This window comes from Tamandua tetradactyla, chromosome 23 (assembly GCF_023851605.1).
Source record: "Tamandua tetradactyla isolate mTamTet1 chromosome 23, mTamTet1.pri, whole genome shotgun sequence".
In the NCBI taxonomy this organism is placed as follows: domain Eukaryota; kingdom Metazoa; phylum Chordata; class Mammalia; order Pilosa; family Myrmecophagidae; genus Tamandua; species Tamandua tetradactyla.
In genome coordinates this window covers 28,216,976-28,234,572 of record NC_135349.1, presented here as the reverse complement: position 1 = coordinate 28,234,572, position 17,597 = coordinate 28,216,976, and the positions used below count along the sequence as shown (strand labels likewise).

The 17,597-nt window shown below is 39.2% G+C and overlaps 1 protein-coding gene and 2 pseudogenes across 1 annotated transcript in view; 2 read left to right on the top strand and 1 right to left on the bottom strand.

The window, feature by feature from the left end:
• Window positions 1-17,597, top strand: part of LCMT1 (leucine carboxyl methyltransferase 1) — a 317,860-nt gene that overhangs the window by 116,212 nt on the left and 184,051 nt on the right. The window lies entirely within an intron of this gene.
• Window positions 7,788-11,809, bottom strand: LOC143667795 (lebercilin pseudogene; annotated as a pseudogene).
• LOC143666575 (signal recognition particle 9 kDa protein pseudogene) lies at window positions 15,704-16,130 on the top strand (annotated as a pseudogene).

Here is a 17,597-nt window from a genome sequence, read left to right as displayed (position 1 = left end):
TCGTGACTCCAGTAGCTGTTTCGTATTGTTTCTGTTTCTTTAGTTGCTTTTCTGGAGGAGGAACTAAGACCCGCGCGTCTTACTAAGCCGCCATCTTCCTCTTCCTTTCCAATTTTGATGCCTTGTATTTCTTTTTCTTGTCTAATTGCTCTGGCTAGAACCTCCAACACAATGTTGAATAATAGTGGTGATAGTGGACATCCTTGTCTTGTTCCTGATCTTAGGGGGAAAGTTTTCAATTTTTCCCCATTGAGGATGATATTAGCTGTGGGTTTTTCATATATTCCCTCTATCATTTTAAGGAAGTTCCCTTGTATTCCTATCTTTTGAAGTGTTTTCAACAGGAAAGGATGTTGAATCTTGTCAAATGCCTTTTCTGCATCAATTGAGATGATCATGTGATTTTTCTGCTTTGATTTGTTGATATGGTGTATTACATTAATTGATTTTCTTATGTTGAACCATCCTTGCATACCTGGGATGAATCCTACTTGGTCATGATGTATAATTCTTTAAATGTGTTGCTGGACTCAATCAGCTAGAATTTTGTTGAGGATTTTTGCATCTATATTCATTAGAGAGATTGGTCTGTAGTTTTCTTTTTTTGTAATATCTTTGCCTGGTTTTGGTATGAGGGTGATCTTGGCTTCATAGAATGAATTAGGTAGTTTTCCCTCCATTTCGATTTTTTTGAAGAGTTTGAGGAGAATTGGTACTAAGTCTTTCTGGAACGTTTGGTAGAATTCACATGTGAAGCCATCTGGTCCTGGACTTTTCTTTTTAGGAAGCTTTTGAATGACTAATTCAATTTCTTTACTTGTGATTGGTTTGTTGAGGTCATCTATGTCTTCTTGAGTCAAAGTTGGTTGTTCATGTCTTTCCAGGAACCCGTCCATTTCCTCTAAATTGTTGTATTTATTAGCATAAAGTTGTTCATAGTATCCTGTTATTACCTCCTTTATTTCTGTGAGGTCAGTAGTTATGTCTCCTCTTCCATTTCTGATCTTATTTATTTGCATCCTCTCTCTTCTTCTTTTTGTCAATCTTGATAAGGGCCCATCAATCTTATTGATTTTCTCATAGAACCAACTTCTGGTCTTATTGATTTTCTCTATTGTTTTCATGTTTTCAATTTCATTTATTTCTGCTCTGATCTTTGTTATTTCTTTCCTTTTGCTTACTTTGGGATTAGTTTGCTGTTCTTTCTCCAGTTCTTCCAAGTGGACAGTTAATTCCTGAATTTTTGCCTTTTCTTCTTTTCTGATATAGGCATTTAGGGCAATAAATTTCCCTCTTAGCACTGCCTTTGCTGCATCCCATAAGTTTTGATATGTTGTGTTTTCATTTTCATTCACCTCGAGGTATTTACTAATTTCTCTTGCAATTTCTTCTTTGACCCACTCGTTGTTTAAGAGTGTGTTGTTGAGTCTCCACCTATTTGTGAATTTTCTGGCATTCTGCCTATTATTGATTTCCAACTTCATTCCTTTATGATCGGAGAAAGTGTTGTGTATGATTTCAATCTTTTTAAATTTGTTAAGACTTGCTTTGTGACCCATCATATGGTCTATCTTTGAGAATGATCCATGGGCACTTGAGAAAAAGGTGTATCCTGCTGTTGTGGGATTTAATGTCCTATAAATGTCTGTTAAGTCTAGCTCCTTTATAGTAATATTCAGATTCTCTATTTCTTTATTGATCCTCTGTCTAGATGTTCTGTCCATTGATGAGAGTGGGGAATTGAAGTCTCCAACTATTATGGTATTTGTGTCTATTTCCTTTTTCAGTGTTTGCAGTGTATTCCTCACGTATTTTGGGGCATTCTGGTTCGGTGCGTAAATATTTATGATTGTTATGTCTTCTTGTTTAATTATTCCTTTTATTAGTATATAGTGTCCTTCTTTTTCTCTTTTAACTGTTTTACATTTGAAGTCTAACTTGTTGGATATTAGTATAGCCACTTCTGCTATTTTCTGGTTGTTATTTGCATGAAATATCTTTTCCCAACCTTTCACTTTCAACCTATGTTTATCTTTGGATCTAAGATGTGTTTCCTGTAGACAGCATATAGAAGGATCCTGTTTTTTAATCCATTCTGCCATTCTATGTCTTTTGATTGGGGAATTCAGTCCATTAACATTTAGTGTTATTATTTGGATAATATTTTCCTCTACCATTTTGCCTTTTGTATTATATATATCATATCTGACTTTCCTTTTTTCTACACTCTTCTCCATACCTCTCTCTTCTGTCTTTTTGTACCTGACTCTAGTGCTCCCTTTAGTATTTCTTGCAGAGCTGGTCTCTTGGTCACAAATTCTCTCAGTGACTTTTTGTCTGAGAATGTTTTAATTTCTCCCTCATTTTTGAAGGACAATTTTGCTGGATATAGGAGTCTTGGTTGGCCGTTTTCTCTTTTAGTAATTTAAATATATCATCCCACTGTCTTCTAGCCTCCATGGTTTCTGAGAAATCTACACATAGTCTTATTGGGTTTCCCTTGTATGTGATGGATTGTTTTTCTCTTGCTGCTTTCAAGATCCTCTCTTTCTCTTTGACCTCTGACATTCTAACTAGTAAGTGTCTTGGAGAACGCCTATTTGGGTCTAATCTCTTTGGGGTGCGCTGCACTTCTTGGATCTGTAATTTTAGGTCTTTCATAAGAGTTGGGAAATTTTCAGTGAAAATTTCTTCCATTAGTTTTTCTCCTCCTTTTCCCTTCTCTTCTCCTTCTGGGACACCCACAACACGTATATTTGTGCGGTTCATATTGTCCTTGAGTTCCCTGATACCCTGTTCAAATTTTTCCATTCTTTTCCCAATAGTTTCTGTTTGTTTTTGGAATTCAGATGTTCCATCCTCCAAATCACTAATTCTATCTTCTGTCTCTTTGAATCTATCATTGTAGGTATCCATTGTTTTTTCTATCTTTTCTACTTTGTCCTTCACTTCCATAAGTTCTGTGATTTGTTTTTTCAGTTTTTCTATTTCTTCTTTATGTTCAGCCCATGTCTTCTTCATGTCCTCCCTCAATTTATCGATTTCGTTTTTGAAGAGTTTTCCATTTCTGTTCGTATATTCAGCATTAGTTGTCTCAGCTCCTGTATCTCATTTGAACTATTGGTTTGTTCCTTTGACTGGGCCATATTTTCAATTATTTGAGCATGATCCGTTATCTTCTGTTGGCGTCTGCGCATTTAGACAGATTTCCCTGGGTATTGGATCCAAAAGTTTGGAAGATTTTTCTGTGAAATCTCTGGGTTCTGTTTTTCTTATCCTGCCCAGTAGGTGGCGCTCGTGGCACACGTTTGTCTGCGGGTCCCACCAGTAAAAGGTGCTGTGGGACCTTTAACTTTGGAAAACTCTCGCCATCCGGGAGGTTCGGTAGCCGAAGCGGCTTGGAAGGGTTCGAGCCGGCCCGGGGTCCGAATGCGGGGAGGGTTGCTGGCCGCCACAGCCCGGGAAAGTGCCCGTCCAAATTTCCTAGTCGCCTGGGCGACAAGCGTGGCGGGAGGGCGCCAGCGGCAGCGGCCCGCCCGGGAGAGTGCACGTTCCCGGGGAGTCACGGGTTTGGAAGGGGCCTCCCCCACCCGTCACCGTTCTCCGCAGCCTGGGGATTTCCGATCCAATTCTCTCAGTTGGTCCGGGGGGCTGCGCGTGGTGTGGGCGCCAGCCGCCGCGGTTTCAGGGGACCGCCTCTCCAATCTCCCAGCCGGCCCGGGAAGGGGGAAGGGAGTGACTCCGGCCGCTTGCCGCCCCACCCGGTGAAGCCCGCGTGCCTCGGCAATCTCACCCGAGCGGCTTCTCTCAGCCAGCCAGCCGTTCCAGGATGGGGTACGCTGTCTTTTTTATCTCTGTTGTGGCTTTGGGCGCTGTTCTATATCGTGTCTACTCCCCTAGTAGCTGTCCTGGAGAAGAAACTAAGATCCGCGCGTCTTACTAAGCCGCCATCTTCTCCGGAAGTAATCTCTTTGGTGTTAACTCTTAACAAAGGCCGTGAGTCTAATGAAAGAGGCCCATTTGGCATTAGTGATACCCCCAGGCAATTCGTGATTGGCTTGGAAATATAAATTAAGTGGGTAGTCCAGTATGAAGCTTTGGATTTGTTATGAATTTCTAAAGGAGCAAGAAGGCATCCGTCTGAGGGTGACTTTTCCTATCACGGACCAATGACCTATGCAGGGAATGGTCAAACTGATAGAGGTTTCATATCCTCCATGAAGACCAATAATCCTTGGAGGGGTGCACTCCATCCCTGCAGGTGTTTAGGTCATAAGGGACGCCTCTGGATATATCAGTGAGCCATTTGTCGTTTTCATTATGTATCGTTATGCTGTATCTTTCAAGATTACCCGGAGGTGTGGGAAAAGAAGGTTGTATAGGTTGTGGCTGTGCTGTTATCTTTGTTGCTGCGTTTAAATGAAGGCCTTCTTTATGTTTGGGTAAAACAGTTGGGTGTCTGGCATCATGCACAGGTTATAGTATGTGATGGCAGATCCCACAATCAGATTCCCCCTTTTTCAGTGGCCAGGAAAAATGAATGATGCACTGTCCTTCCAGGCCATGGCAAGAAACATTGTGACATTTTTATGGTGGAATTTTCTAAGCGGGATGGAAAAGAGCTGTGGACACAGTAGAATGCAACAATAATTTAAAAGTAATATGGCAAGGAATATGACAGGAATGTAGGGGTTTTGAGGGTCTTGTTCTGTGATCTTGAATGGAAGCCATCCACCTCATGGAGCCATTTACTTTTTATGTTAGTAAATTTTAGTTGTAGGTCCCTGATTTGGTCACAGGTCCAATCATTGGAGAGTGGAGCCTTTTTAAGTTGCGAAATGTGAATCCAAGGTTTAGTCCCTACTAGTTTGACTACAGTGTCAGAATTTAAGTGTATCTGGTAACCTTCCAACATGGTTTATGGGCTGTTTTGTGTTGATGTCACTTCCATTATATCCAGACATTGGAAATCTGAGGGAGATAAGATCTGGAAATGTGTCCCTCACTTATACGAGATAACCTTTTGCAAAAGTTGCTAGAGATTTACAATATTGAGTTATCTCCTGCTGGGGAAGCAGGGAATCAATGTTAAGATGGAGGCCAATTGACATAAGTCTTCCAGTGATAATTTCATAAGAAGAAAGTTTATGTTCCCAAAAGGTTTTTTTCACAGTTCATAAGGGACATTGGAAGAACTTTAGGCCGAGGTAGTTCAGTTTCCCCTCTTAATTTAGACAGTTTGTTTCAATAGGCCATTTATTCTCTCCACCTTTCCAGAGAATCGAGGGGGGTAGGGACAATGGTTAATACCAACTTGTTCATAGACTCTTAGAGCTTTAATGACCTGCCCAGCAAAATGAGTGTCTTGATAATAACTAGAAGTAATTGAAGGCATTATCCAGATAAGGAATACATTTTCTAAAAGTTTTTTAGCAATTGATATAGCATTGGCATCCTCATGGGGAAAAACCTCTGTCTCATGGACACATCCTGAGAATAAACAGGCAATGAGTAGGACATAATTCATGCTTGGTGGCAGTTGAATGAATTCTAATTGTAAATGCCCAAAGTGGCCAGAGGTGGTAGTGGATATTCTCTAGTAACTGGAATGGTTTATCTTGGGTTATGCTTTGACAAATTGTGCATTTATTGTAAACACAGGCAACAGTCTTACGAAAATTTCCCCACCAATATTTATTTAGTATTTGAACCATTGTTAACACTATAGTGAGAGAAAGAGTGTAAAGGTTTAAGGATTGGTTCCTTGAAAGATTCGGGAAGTACCAACCGTCCATCCTTACTCTCCCCCGAAAAAAGTCTGCTGGGAATTAAAAATGCATCCTTCATCTAGCCAAGTTTGTTTTTTGGTCATAGAGGGCTTTTCTTGTTACCCTCAGGTGCACTGTGCATATTTTTGTTGTTGTTTTCTGCACTGTGCATATTTGATAAAAATTTAAATTGACATGTCTAAGAGAAAAAATTGAATGCATATATCTGAAGGTGGTTTGGTTGCAGCTGTCCTTACATGGAAATCTGCTGGAGTATTTCCTTGGTATGCATTCGAATTCTGTTTTTTTTTTTTTGGTATGAACCTCAATTTTAATAATAACAATAGATTGAGGAAGTAAGATGGCAGTCTGTAAATCATTGACTACTTGTCCAGTCTTTAAAGGGGATGCAGTTGAGGTAAGGAAATCCTTCAGTTTCCATGGCATTCCAAAATCATGGACAATTCTGAAAGCAAATCAGCTGGGTTTTTTATTTTTATTTTTTTTTAGATGACAGCATATAAGCTCTAGTAAGAGCATCTAGCTCTGCTTCCTGAGCTGAAGTAAATAGAGGTAAATTACCCCTTTTATTTTTAACTCGATTGTGACTACATATTCAACTGAAATTGTCCAGTAATTCCTCAGATGTAGGCTCTGTCAATGAAAAGAATAAGGTCAGTCTTATGCAGTGGTATTTCAGGACACCGGACGCTAACTGAGAGGTAATCAGCTCACATTAATGATCTCCTTTGATTGTCAAATACAATAGGGTGCCAAGGTTAAGGGTATTGTATCTTTTTCTAATTAAATTAGAAGCAAGAGTATCATAGGAAGTCAGTTGGCTAGAGGATAGATGCTGAATAAATTCAGAGTGTTAGCGACTTTGGGCAGCAGGAGGGGTTTGTATTTACATCATTCCCTAGTGTTATTCCTGCAGATGCTGCAACTATTCTTGCCGCTGCAATTACTGCTTTTAAACAGGCATCATATACTTGAGCTACGGTATCTAATTTTAAGCTATAATAGGCAACAGGTCTTAGTTTTCCCCCATGTTCTTGGGTCAGTAAGCCAAGGCCTGTTTCTTAATGAACAGTAGAGTAAATGGCTTAGAATAATTGGTAGCTCCAATGCTGGAGAGATTAATAAGGCCATTTTAAGTTGTCTGAAGGCCTGTTTGTGAGAGTTTTCCCAGGTTAAAGGTTCGGATGTATTCGCTTTAGTTAATTCATAAAAAGATAAGGTCAATAAAGAAAAATTTGGAACCTAAGGTTGACAGTAGCCTGCCAACCCAAGGAATCTTAATTTTTGTTGTTGTTGTTGTTGTTGTTGTGGACTTAGGAAATTCCTAAATTTTTATTCTTTTAGTTGATAAGTAAATTCCTGTAATATTTAAATTATGACCAAAACAGTGAACTATCTCTCTAGGAAGCTGTAGTTTTTCCTTAGAGGCTTTATATCCCTTTTGAGAAGAGATGCAATCTCTTAAGGAGTTCTCTTTAGAAGAGGAGCAGAGCAATGCATTGTCCACATATTATAATAGAGAAGAGCCATTAGAGAATAGTAAGGTGCTCAGGTTCTGATGTAATACTTAGTAGAAATAAGAAGATGCCTCTGTAAAGACTTGAGGCATAACTGTCCAAGTATATTGTTGCTTATTCCATGTGAAAGCAAATAGATATTGACTGTCTATCTATCAGAATGCTGAAGAAAGCAGAACACATATCTACAACTGTGAACCGTTTAGAATCAGGACAAATCCCGGGATAATGGTATTTGGGTTTGGGACTCAAAAATGTAAGGAATGACTAATTTGTTAGTGGCTCATTAATCTGAAAAAACTGCCATCCATGACCATTAGGTTTCTTTACAGATGAGTGTTATGGGAACTAGTGCAGGAAATAATTAGTCCTTGAGTTACTGTGTCTTTAACAATTTTTTTTTAAATTTAAATGTTTATAATAAATACTGTATTAAAATATTTTATTATTTGCAATTGGAAAAAATATATACTCTTGCCAGTCATCTGAGTGCTGCTACTTCAATTTCATTTTCCACAGAATCAACTGCTTTTACTGCTCGTCTATTGTTTACAAGTTTTAATTGATGTCTATTTGGATTTAAACTTCTTCACTAAGGAAAAAGTCATCATCTTCATCTTGTTCTTTGCCCCTGCTGTTTTTATCCCCAGAGAGCAAATTTAGAGGGTCAAAGTCTCCTCTGCTAGCAGCCGGAGAATTTGGGTCACTGCTTTTAGAGGAAACAGTGCTGCTCTCACTGGTACCACATAGCTGTTCCATCAGATTAGCTTTTTTCTCTTTTCATGTAATTAAATCTGCATTGTCTTTACTAAGTTTCTCCATAGTATTTCTTTGGAAATCCAGAAGGCCACTTTTTGGCTAAAGGGATTTGTCTATTTTGATGTTTTTGCAAACAAAGGCATGTAGCTACCAAATGCAAACTCACTTGGAGAGGCAGCGCTTCTAAAATCTCTTGGATTCTGACCCTTTCCTTTTGTATTTAAAAAACCAATGTCTTGCAATTGATGCCCATTAAACAGTCTGCCTGTGGATTCAGAGAACATGTATGTTTTAGGGCTTTTCTCTGGGGAGTCCAGATTTGATTCCAAATCAGGTAGCAAGGGAAGAGGAGGGCATTAGAGATTCCGAGAATCTTGGAATTCTCTATTGATCTCATTCAGTTAAGCAAGTAACATTTCTCTCTTCAGTCTTTCTTCTTCATCTTCTCCCAGTTTATGAATATTTTGAGTTTGAAACATTTTCATTTGGTATCTTCCACTTTCCAACTCTGGCTTTTCTTCTTTGTCCAGTAAAAATGTATTTTCTTTTTGCTTTTTAACAAGGTCCTCTTTTTCCCATTCATTCTTCAGAGTCTCGGCCTCCTGTTTTACAACATGGAGTCCTTGATCTTTTATGAATTTTTCTTCTCTTTCCACAGTTGGGTTTAGAATTTCTGCTTCTTCATGATCATCTCTGTCTTGGGATTTCGGATCCAAAGTAAGTTGTTCAGGTTCTTCGCATTTGTTTTCATAAAACATAACAGTTTATGGCATTATAGGAAATCCTCCTTGCTCGAAGTGTTCACTGGTTTGTACTCCTTTCATACATTCGTCTGTAAAATCACTCTGGCATGCAGCATTTTTGTGTGTGTGTAAGGTCTTTTTCTTTCTTTGAAGACTTTGGCAAACAATTAGAATTGTTTCCCCATGCTCCATTCCCAGCCTTCCCTGGAACCCTCAGCTCAGTCTTTAACTATTGAGGCTAGCTGGCAATGGCTCTGGTTTAAGTGGCTGTTGAAGAAGTTTGGGTAAGAGTTTGGATGTGTCTATCTTCGTTTTGATAGGTGGACACTTCAGCTTCTCCCCATGTCAGTACTGGATGCAGCCCATAAAGAATCTGGTATAGGAAATAGGACAGGGATGTTCTGAGTAATTTCTTCCTCCTCAACATCTAATAAAATTTGCGAAGAGCATGTTAAGGTCTGCCTCAATATCTTTGGGAAATTTTAAAGAAAGTTCTCTGGAGAGAAGTGAATTATGCCTCTCAGTTTTGATAGCAGTTCTCTTCCCAGATTTATGTGGGCAGACACACAAAGCAAAAAAGAATATTTTTCAAGTAAAAGGGCCTAAAGATGCAGATTGGTTGGGATAAGTACTCCTGTTGGGCTTTATTGCTAACCCTCGTTATCATAATTCTCTATTGACTCCAAGGGACCTGTTGTTTTAACAGCGTGGGGTTCAGAATTGAAAGTGTGGTCCCAATATCTATAAGAACCTTACGTGTTTCACTGTTTGCTTTTTTTTTTTTTTGATATTTGTACACTGATGTTCATAGCAGCATTAGCCACAATTGCTGAAAGATGGAAGTAGCCCAAGTGTCCATCGACTGTTGAATGGATAAACAAATGTAGTATGTACATACAATGAAGTATTATTCAGGTTTAAAAAGGGATGAAGTTCTGGTTCATATAACAATATAGGAGATGGATATGTTGGAGTTCTCTGTATGGGTTTGGTGTTATTTTTTGCAACTGTCTTGTAAGTTTGAAATTATTTCAAAATATGAAGTTTAAAAAAAATATCTTTAGGATGTCTTTCAGTGTGTCATAATTTACTGGTCTCTGAGAGTGAGCACTTTTCCCAGTGGTTTTTTCCTGTGACTCAGTTTTGGCCTGCTCCCTAAGTCTAGGTATTCCTCCAAGTTTTCTTAGAGGGTGGGCCATGGTGGCTCAGTGGCAGAGTTCTCGCCTGCCATGCCAGAGACATGGGTGCCTGCCCATGTGGGAAAAAAGGGAAAAAAAAAAAAAAGAAAGTTTTCTTAGACCCTCCGAAACTCTTTCTAGACTGTCTCTTGATTGTTAGCCATACCACACAACTCATTGCCATTATCACTCCAAAAATCAACCTTCCCCACCCTGAACTCCCTATGTATACAGGGACAGTGTGAATAGGCCTGAATTATAACCAGTTGTTCTGCCAGAAACTCTAGTTGAATGACCATTTGCACTTGAGATTCCACGTAGGCAATATCTAAACCATCATTCCCCAACTGCTGCCTACCCACCTTTTCTCTGACTTCTCTCACTGATTTCACCCTCTGGTAGACTTGAAATCTGGTAATTGTTGACATTTTGCCATCCCTGTCCAGTTACTGAGTCCTGTTCCTTTTTCCACTACAACGTCCATCAACTCCAGTCCTCTTCTTTCCACTGCCACAGCTCTAGTTCAGGCCTTTATTGCATTTAGTTTGGATGTTTGTAGTAAGAAGAGTTCTTTTTTTTTAATTTTATTTTTATAAGAAGAGTTCTGACCTGGGCCTAATATCTTTAAACAAGTTACCAAATGTCTCACCTGTTAAATATGTAGGTTTATCTATCCTGATGGTTCTTAAATTTGTCTCTAAGAATCACCTGGTGACCTTACTAAAATGTGGCTTCTGACTTAATAGACCACAGATGGGGACGTGGGATTCTGCAGTTCTCATGCATTCCCAAAAGGTACCAGTGCTGCTGGTCTGAGAACCATACTTTGAATAGCAAGGCTCTAAGGTCAAAGGTCGGTAGACGTTTTCTGTGAAGGGCCAAATAGTAAATATTTTAGATTTTGCAGGCAATCTAGTCTCTGTCCCTGCTACTCAACTCTATCACTGTGGAGTGAAAGCAGCCGAAGATGGCGTGTACTTGAGTGAGCATGGCTGTGTTCCTAAAGGGTTTATTTCTTAGAGCAGGTAGCAGGCAGAATTTGGCCCATAGTTTTCCGGTGCACCCTACTCTAGATCACTGATTTTCAAACATGGAGTCATTTAAAACTCACTAGGCTAGAAGGGAATGAAAGCCGCTAGTCCAGATATTCTCTGAATTTTCTTTTGGATATGACTCTCTCATCTCCCTCAATATAGTTGTGTTCTGTTTTGATCTACCTTCTCTGTCAAAGTAGTTTCCTAATTATCCTCTTCTGATCATGTCACTTCTCAACCTTCAGTGATTCTGTATGAGCCATTCCCAACCTACCTCCTAAAACTGTCCCTCTTGGTCTCTAATACACCTCACACAACAGCCACACAGGGCTCTTTGTATGACATTCCCCAAAGATATTTTTCCTACCTTCTGTCTTTCTATATGTCCTTCCCTCTTCCCTGGGTTGTGCTCTTCCTTCCACCCCACCTTTCCATTTGGCAATAAACCCAAATGCTGACTGCTCCATGGACTCATTTATGATTTCACTCCCTAAAAAGTCCTCCTTGGACAGGCCACAGTGGATCAGCCTTCAGTTTTCACCTGCCATCCCAGAGACCTGGGTTCAATGCACATGGGAAAAAAAAAGTCCTCTTGTCCTTTGTTCATGAGGCATTTGTGTGTCCATGTTTCAGCTCCCCTGCTGGATTAATACCCCTTAAGTACAGCAATTATATCTCTCTTCAAGCATAGATTAGCTCAGTTTCTCACCCACTGTTGCCATTTGAGAAATGCCTCTTTACTTGAGTTGAAATGTGGCATGTCCCAGCAGAGGGCATCCTACCTGCCATATTCTCATTCTTCCTTCCCTCTCCTGTCTGTAGAAGGCTACAGTTAACAATGCACAGCTGTTGTTCTTAGACTGTAAGAGTACCTGGCTGATGCTTGGTGGCTGAGGGAAAAAGATACAGGTAAACTAGCAGTGAATGAGACAGGAGAAAGGACTTGACAGGGTCCTATCTGGGAGTTCCAAGTAACGGGCATACTTAAGGCTTGTCCAAGGTGGGCAATTTCATGGTGTGGTGTGATGAGAAGAGGAATCTTGAAAAGGAACACACCTGTGTTAATTCTTACAACTAAATATCCTTAGGCAGATTTCTAACCCTCTAACTCATCTGCGCATTGGGATAAAAATACCTTTTGAAATGCTTTTAGGGTTAGAAATAACATATGTGGCACAGAGTAGGGTCCCAATAAGTGTTATAATAGGTTGTGAACAAAAGAAAAGGCAAAGGAGATCTAAAACAAACAAACAAAAAAAACAAAAAAGAAGGAAGGGATAGTTCTTAAGTTAACTGTCATTCATTGGTCTCTTTTTTTCACCTGAGGCGAACAAATAACATTGACCTCCTTTTTAACCATGTCTAAAGTGAGAGTGTGGTAGCCTGGCACTTCTCAAACTTTGATGTGCATAGGAATCACCTGGGGGTCTTGGTAAAAAGCACATTTTAGTGCAGTGGGTCTGGGTGGGGCTTGAGATGGTGCACTTATAGCAACTCAAGATTGCTGGTCCTTGAGGCGTGGTGATGGTTGCTTCTGCTGCTCCTGCATCGTACTATGAGTAGTGAGGTATTTTCCACCAGGTCTTCTCTGAGAAAAGGCTACTGGCATCCTGGGTTCCTCTGTCACATGGGAAGGCACATGGCTGGCATCTGCTGGTTCTTTGCTCACAGGTTCTGTTGCTTGCAGCTTCTGGTTCTAGTGACTTCCTCTCTGAGTGTCTGTGGGTCTTCTCTTCCCCATTTACTTAGATTCACCTTGGGCATTTAAGGGAATTATGGGAAAGAAGCCACAAGGTCCCTGGAGCTCCAGTCAACATTAAGAGGGGTTTCTTTTATGCCCTGGTAGAGCTTTTTTTCAATTTTCTTAGAAAAATATCTCTTCCAGTGGCTAGGTTGCAAATTAGGCACCCATGTTTCTAGGCCATTGTTTGAGCATTTGATTTCTGGGCTTAAAATTGTAATTGGCTTGAAACCTTTAATAAACTGGTGCAGATCTGGGTCTGTGTTAGTTTGCTAGCAGCCATAATGAGGTATACCAGAACTGAAATGACTTAAAAAGGGAAATTTAATAAGTTACAAGTTTACAGTTCTAAGGAAGTGAAAGTGTCCAAATTAAGGCATCAGCAAGAGGTTACCTTCACTCAAGAAAGTCTGATGGATCAGTTATACCTCTGTCAGCTGGTAGTCACCTGGCTGGCATCTGCTGGTCCCTTGCTCCTGGGCTCAGTTGCTTTCAGCTTCTGTGCCTGTGGAGGTTCTTCACTTTATTTCTCCAGGGCTTGGCTTCCCTTGACTCTCTGCAGGTTGTGACTTGCTTAACATCTCATGGCAACATCTGCTGGGCTCCAAGCATCTCCAAACATCTCCAAACATCCGTGTTTCTGTTCTCCACATGTCGCATCTGTGTCAGCTCTGCTGTGAAGTTCCTGTAGGTTCTGAGGCTTCTGTCCTCTAACTCTTTCCAAAATGTTTCCTCTTTTAAAGGATTCCAATAAACTAATCAAGATGCACCTGGATGGGTAGTGTCACATCTCCCTCAAAGGTCACACCCGCAGTTGGGTGAGTCACATCTCCAGGGAGATAATCTAAAGCTACTTCATCCAATTTAAATCAGGATTAAAAGAAACAGTTGTTCCCACAAGATTGGAGCAGGATTAAAACATGGCTTTTCTAGGGTACATAATACTTTCAAACCAGCACAGTCCTTGTAATTGTTTTAACTGTAAGCACAGAAATTTGGCATTTTTCTGTTTTTGTTTGTTTGTTTTTAATCTGTTTCTAAGGTTCTGTCAAAATGCTCAGCCATAGTTATATATTCAGCTAGATCCATTGCCTCCCAGTCTTTCTTGTCTTTTTATAAGTCCCGCTATTTCAGGGAATAGACCACTTACAAATTGAGTCACCAGTGTCGGCTGCGATTCTTTCTTTAATTTGTGAGTGTTTTAGAAAAATAGTTTCTAATCAAGTTTTGCAATCTACTATGGGTTCTTTTTTGTTTAGTTTTTTTTTTTTTTTTTTTTTTACAGTTTGAATGACTTTTCTGTCAGTGCATTCTGTAAAACCTTTAGGTGGCTTTTAGTAAGTCAGCTGTGATTTTTTTGAGCTTTTTCATGCCAATTGGCAGACCATGTCATAGAGAATTTGGGGTTTTAAATATATTTTCCCCAGACTACAGCCAGTCTGCCTCAAGCATCCTTTTTTTTTTTTTGTTAAACATAACAACATACAAACATGAACATTCTTACCATATGATCATTTCATTCTTGGTATATAATCAGTAACTCACAATATCATCATATAGTTGTATATTCATCACCATGATAATTTCTTAAAACATTTGCATCAATACAGAAAAAGAAATAGAAAGAAAAAAGAAAAAAATCATACATATATCACTTACCCCTCCCTTTCATTGATCACTAGCATTTCAATCTACTGAATTTATTTTAACATTTGTTCCCCCTATTATTTATTTTTAATCCATATGTTTTACTTATCTGTCCGTACTGTAGACAAAGGAGCATCAGACACAAGGTTTTCATAATCACACAGTCATATTGCAAAAGCTATATACAATCATCTTCAAGAAACATGACTACTGGAACACAGCTCTACATTTTCAGGTGCTTCCCTCCAGCCTCACCAATATACATTAACTGAAAAGGTGATATCTATATAATGCATAGGAATAACTTCCAGGATAACCTCTTGACCCTGAAATCTCTCAGCCATTGACAATTTATTTTGTCTCATTTCTCTCTTCCCCCTTTTGGTCGAGAAGGTTTTCTCAGTCCCTTGATGCTGAGTCCCAGCTCATTCTAGGATTTCTGTCCCACGTTACCAGGAAGGTTTACACCCCTGGGAGTCATGTTCCACATAGAGAGGGGGAGGGCAGTGAGTTTGCTTGTGTTAGCTGAGAGAGGCCACGTCTGAGCAAAAAAAGAGGTTCTCTCGGGGTGACTCTTAGGCCTAATTTTAAGTAGGCTTAGCCTATCTTTAGCCCTGCAAAGGATATATCCTTAGCCCTGCAAAGGATAAGCCTACTTAGCCTATCCTTTGCAGGGCTAAGTTTCATATGAACAAACCTCAAGATTGAGGGCTCAAAGGCATCCATTTTTGAGCTTTCCCTGGGTCCACTAACTTGTGGATGAATTGATAAAGATCTGGCAGCCTGGGATTGTAGGCCCAATAAGTATTTTAAATTCCTCATAGAATTTGAGGATCTCCTCATGGCTTGGGAAATTCCTTGATTATGGCTTATAATTCAGCCTTTGACTATGGAAAGAAAGTTATTGGTAGTGGTTGTCCAGTAACCACAGGGGACCTAACTGTTAAAGACAACTGTTTAACATTCTTATCCAGAAAGTAGGGTAACTTTGTTAGTGTGTCAGTGGAGAGGAGTATTTAGGGAAAGGTGCATAAAGAGAAGGAGTAGTTGTGTTAGGAGAGGTGCAGGCTTGAATGTGTGATGGTGTTAAGGGTTTAGTTTTTTCATTCATTTATTTAAGCCATCCTTTAAGGAAGCTACTTTGGGGGGTGACTCAGTATACCAATTGAAACACGCATTCTGACTATCTTTGAGTGACTGGGGCTTCAAAGTCCAGTGTCCACGGGAAGCGGGTAGGTAGCTGGTGTGCTGGTAGCAATGCCTCCACACCCGTGGCCTTGCCTTTCCCTCCCTGCCTTTCCCTCCCTGCCTTTCCACCCGGAGCCCACCATGCCTCAGTACCAAGCCTGGGAGGAGTTCAGCTACAAGGTCGAGAAGCTCTACCTTGCAGACTCTGTGAAGACATGTGGGCCTTCTAATGGGAATCTGTATTAATGTAACAGATGGTTTAGTTTGTTTGGTGTATAGAATAGAACAAACTCCAAATGTGAAGATTGAGCAACTACATAGACAACTAATGAGACTTATGGTAGCCAAGGAATCCAGTAGTGTTGCCATGGAAACCAACTGAATGTTTTGAATGAAGACTGTCATTCTTAGGAAGTGAATATCTTTTGAATATGAGAAAGTGTTGGAACAGAAAACACTTTTATATAACTAAATGGGATATTCAGAAATGGAGATCATTTTTTATATTTTGTTTTTTAGTTTACTTTAGAGAGCAAGTAGTGTTAGAAAGCCTCTATTTTTGGAAATTGAACATGAAATGCATCTAAGAAACTTTTTTGCAGATTATTTTATATTAAGCAAAATGTATAATTATTTTTTTGGTAAATTTGTATCAGTAATTTGAAAAAGATACGAAGAAAAACCAATTTTTCTTCAGTTTAGTTCATCTGTCTTTAAAAGAAAATTAAATGTAGCCATTGGAGCATATGAATTTGTGCCATTGTATAACCAATAAATATATAATATGGTAATTGGAATTAGCTATGCATGGTAGGGTACCTATTTATAGTAGTGTAGTCTCAACTGTATCTGAAGGTAGTTATGAGTTGCAAGTATTTCTTTACCTTAAACTTTACAGATTTAAACTATATATTTATTTATTTATTTATTTTATTATTATTTTTTTTCATGGGCAGGCACTGGGAATTGAACCTGGGTCCTCTGGCATGGCAGGCGAGCATTCTTGCCTGCTGAGCCACCGTGGCCCGCCCTAAACTATATTTTTTAATGCAAGGTATTTTTAGTATTCTTAGTTCATAGAGTTATAATTTATTTCAATCCAGTTTTCAGTGATCAAGTATAGTTGCAATTACTTTGAACGCATGAAGTAAATGATGGTCACTAATGACTGAAATCACCATATTACTGCATATATTCTATCTATAACTTCTCAGAAGGGCTAAGAATTATCTGAAGTGTTAAATCTTTGCATACTTCTGTGATAACCTTGCCCATTTTCTTTTTACTTTACCAAGGTGTTAAGCATGACTATTAAAACTGATAGGTTTTCCAGTAAACCAGCAATATGCTATTAGTTGATATTTGTCTTGTATTTGTAACCTGAGTTTTACTACCTAAATATAATTTTCACGTATTGATTCTTCAAGAATGAAATGAAGGCACTATACTTAAAAATATTTTTTAATATATTAGAATTTTATCATGTTGAGCAGTATTTTAATATCAAAATTTTGATTGGCCATTTTGAATTTTGGAATGTTTTAAAGAGGTCAGCAAATAAAACATTACATGAATATATAAAAAAATGTGTTCCAATCATTCTGCCTTATTCAGGAATCCCCTTTTTCAAGTATGGTACTAAGATGGCTTATCTTACTCACCTGAAAACTTCCTCATAAGGGCCATTGTAATTCTAAGTTATCCTTAGTAATGTTCTGCCATTTGGTTAAGTAGACACAACTTTGGACCCCATAAATCTTAAACATAAAACGTACTGGCGTACAAGCCAGAGAGTGCTTCTAGAAATTGAAAATCCTATAACCAGCAGGAAAAAAAAATTGTTGTGGACCCCACAGTGGAAATGCTATGAACAAACCCAAAAGGAGATAATTGGCCCATTAACTCTAAAAAAGGAACCCAGTGAGATTGGTGAACTCATATACAAGAAGAGTGGAGTTAGGACCCCAGAGAAACCCATCAATGACTGAAGGGATGCTGAGA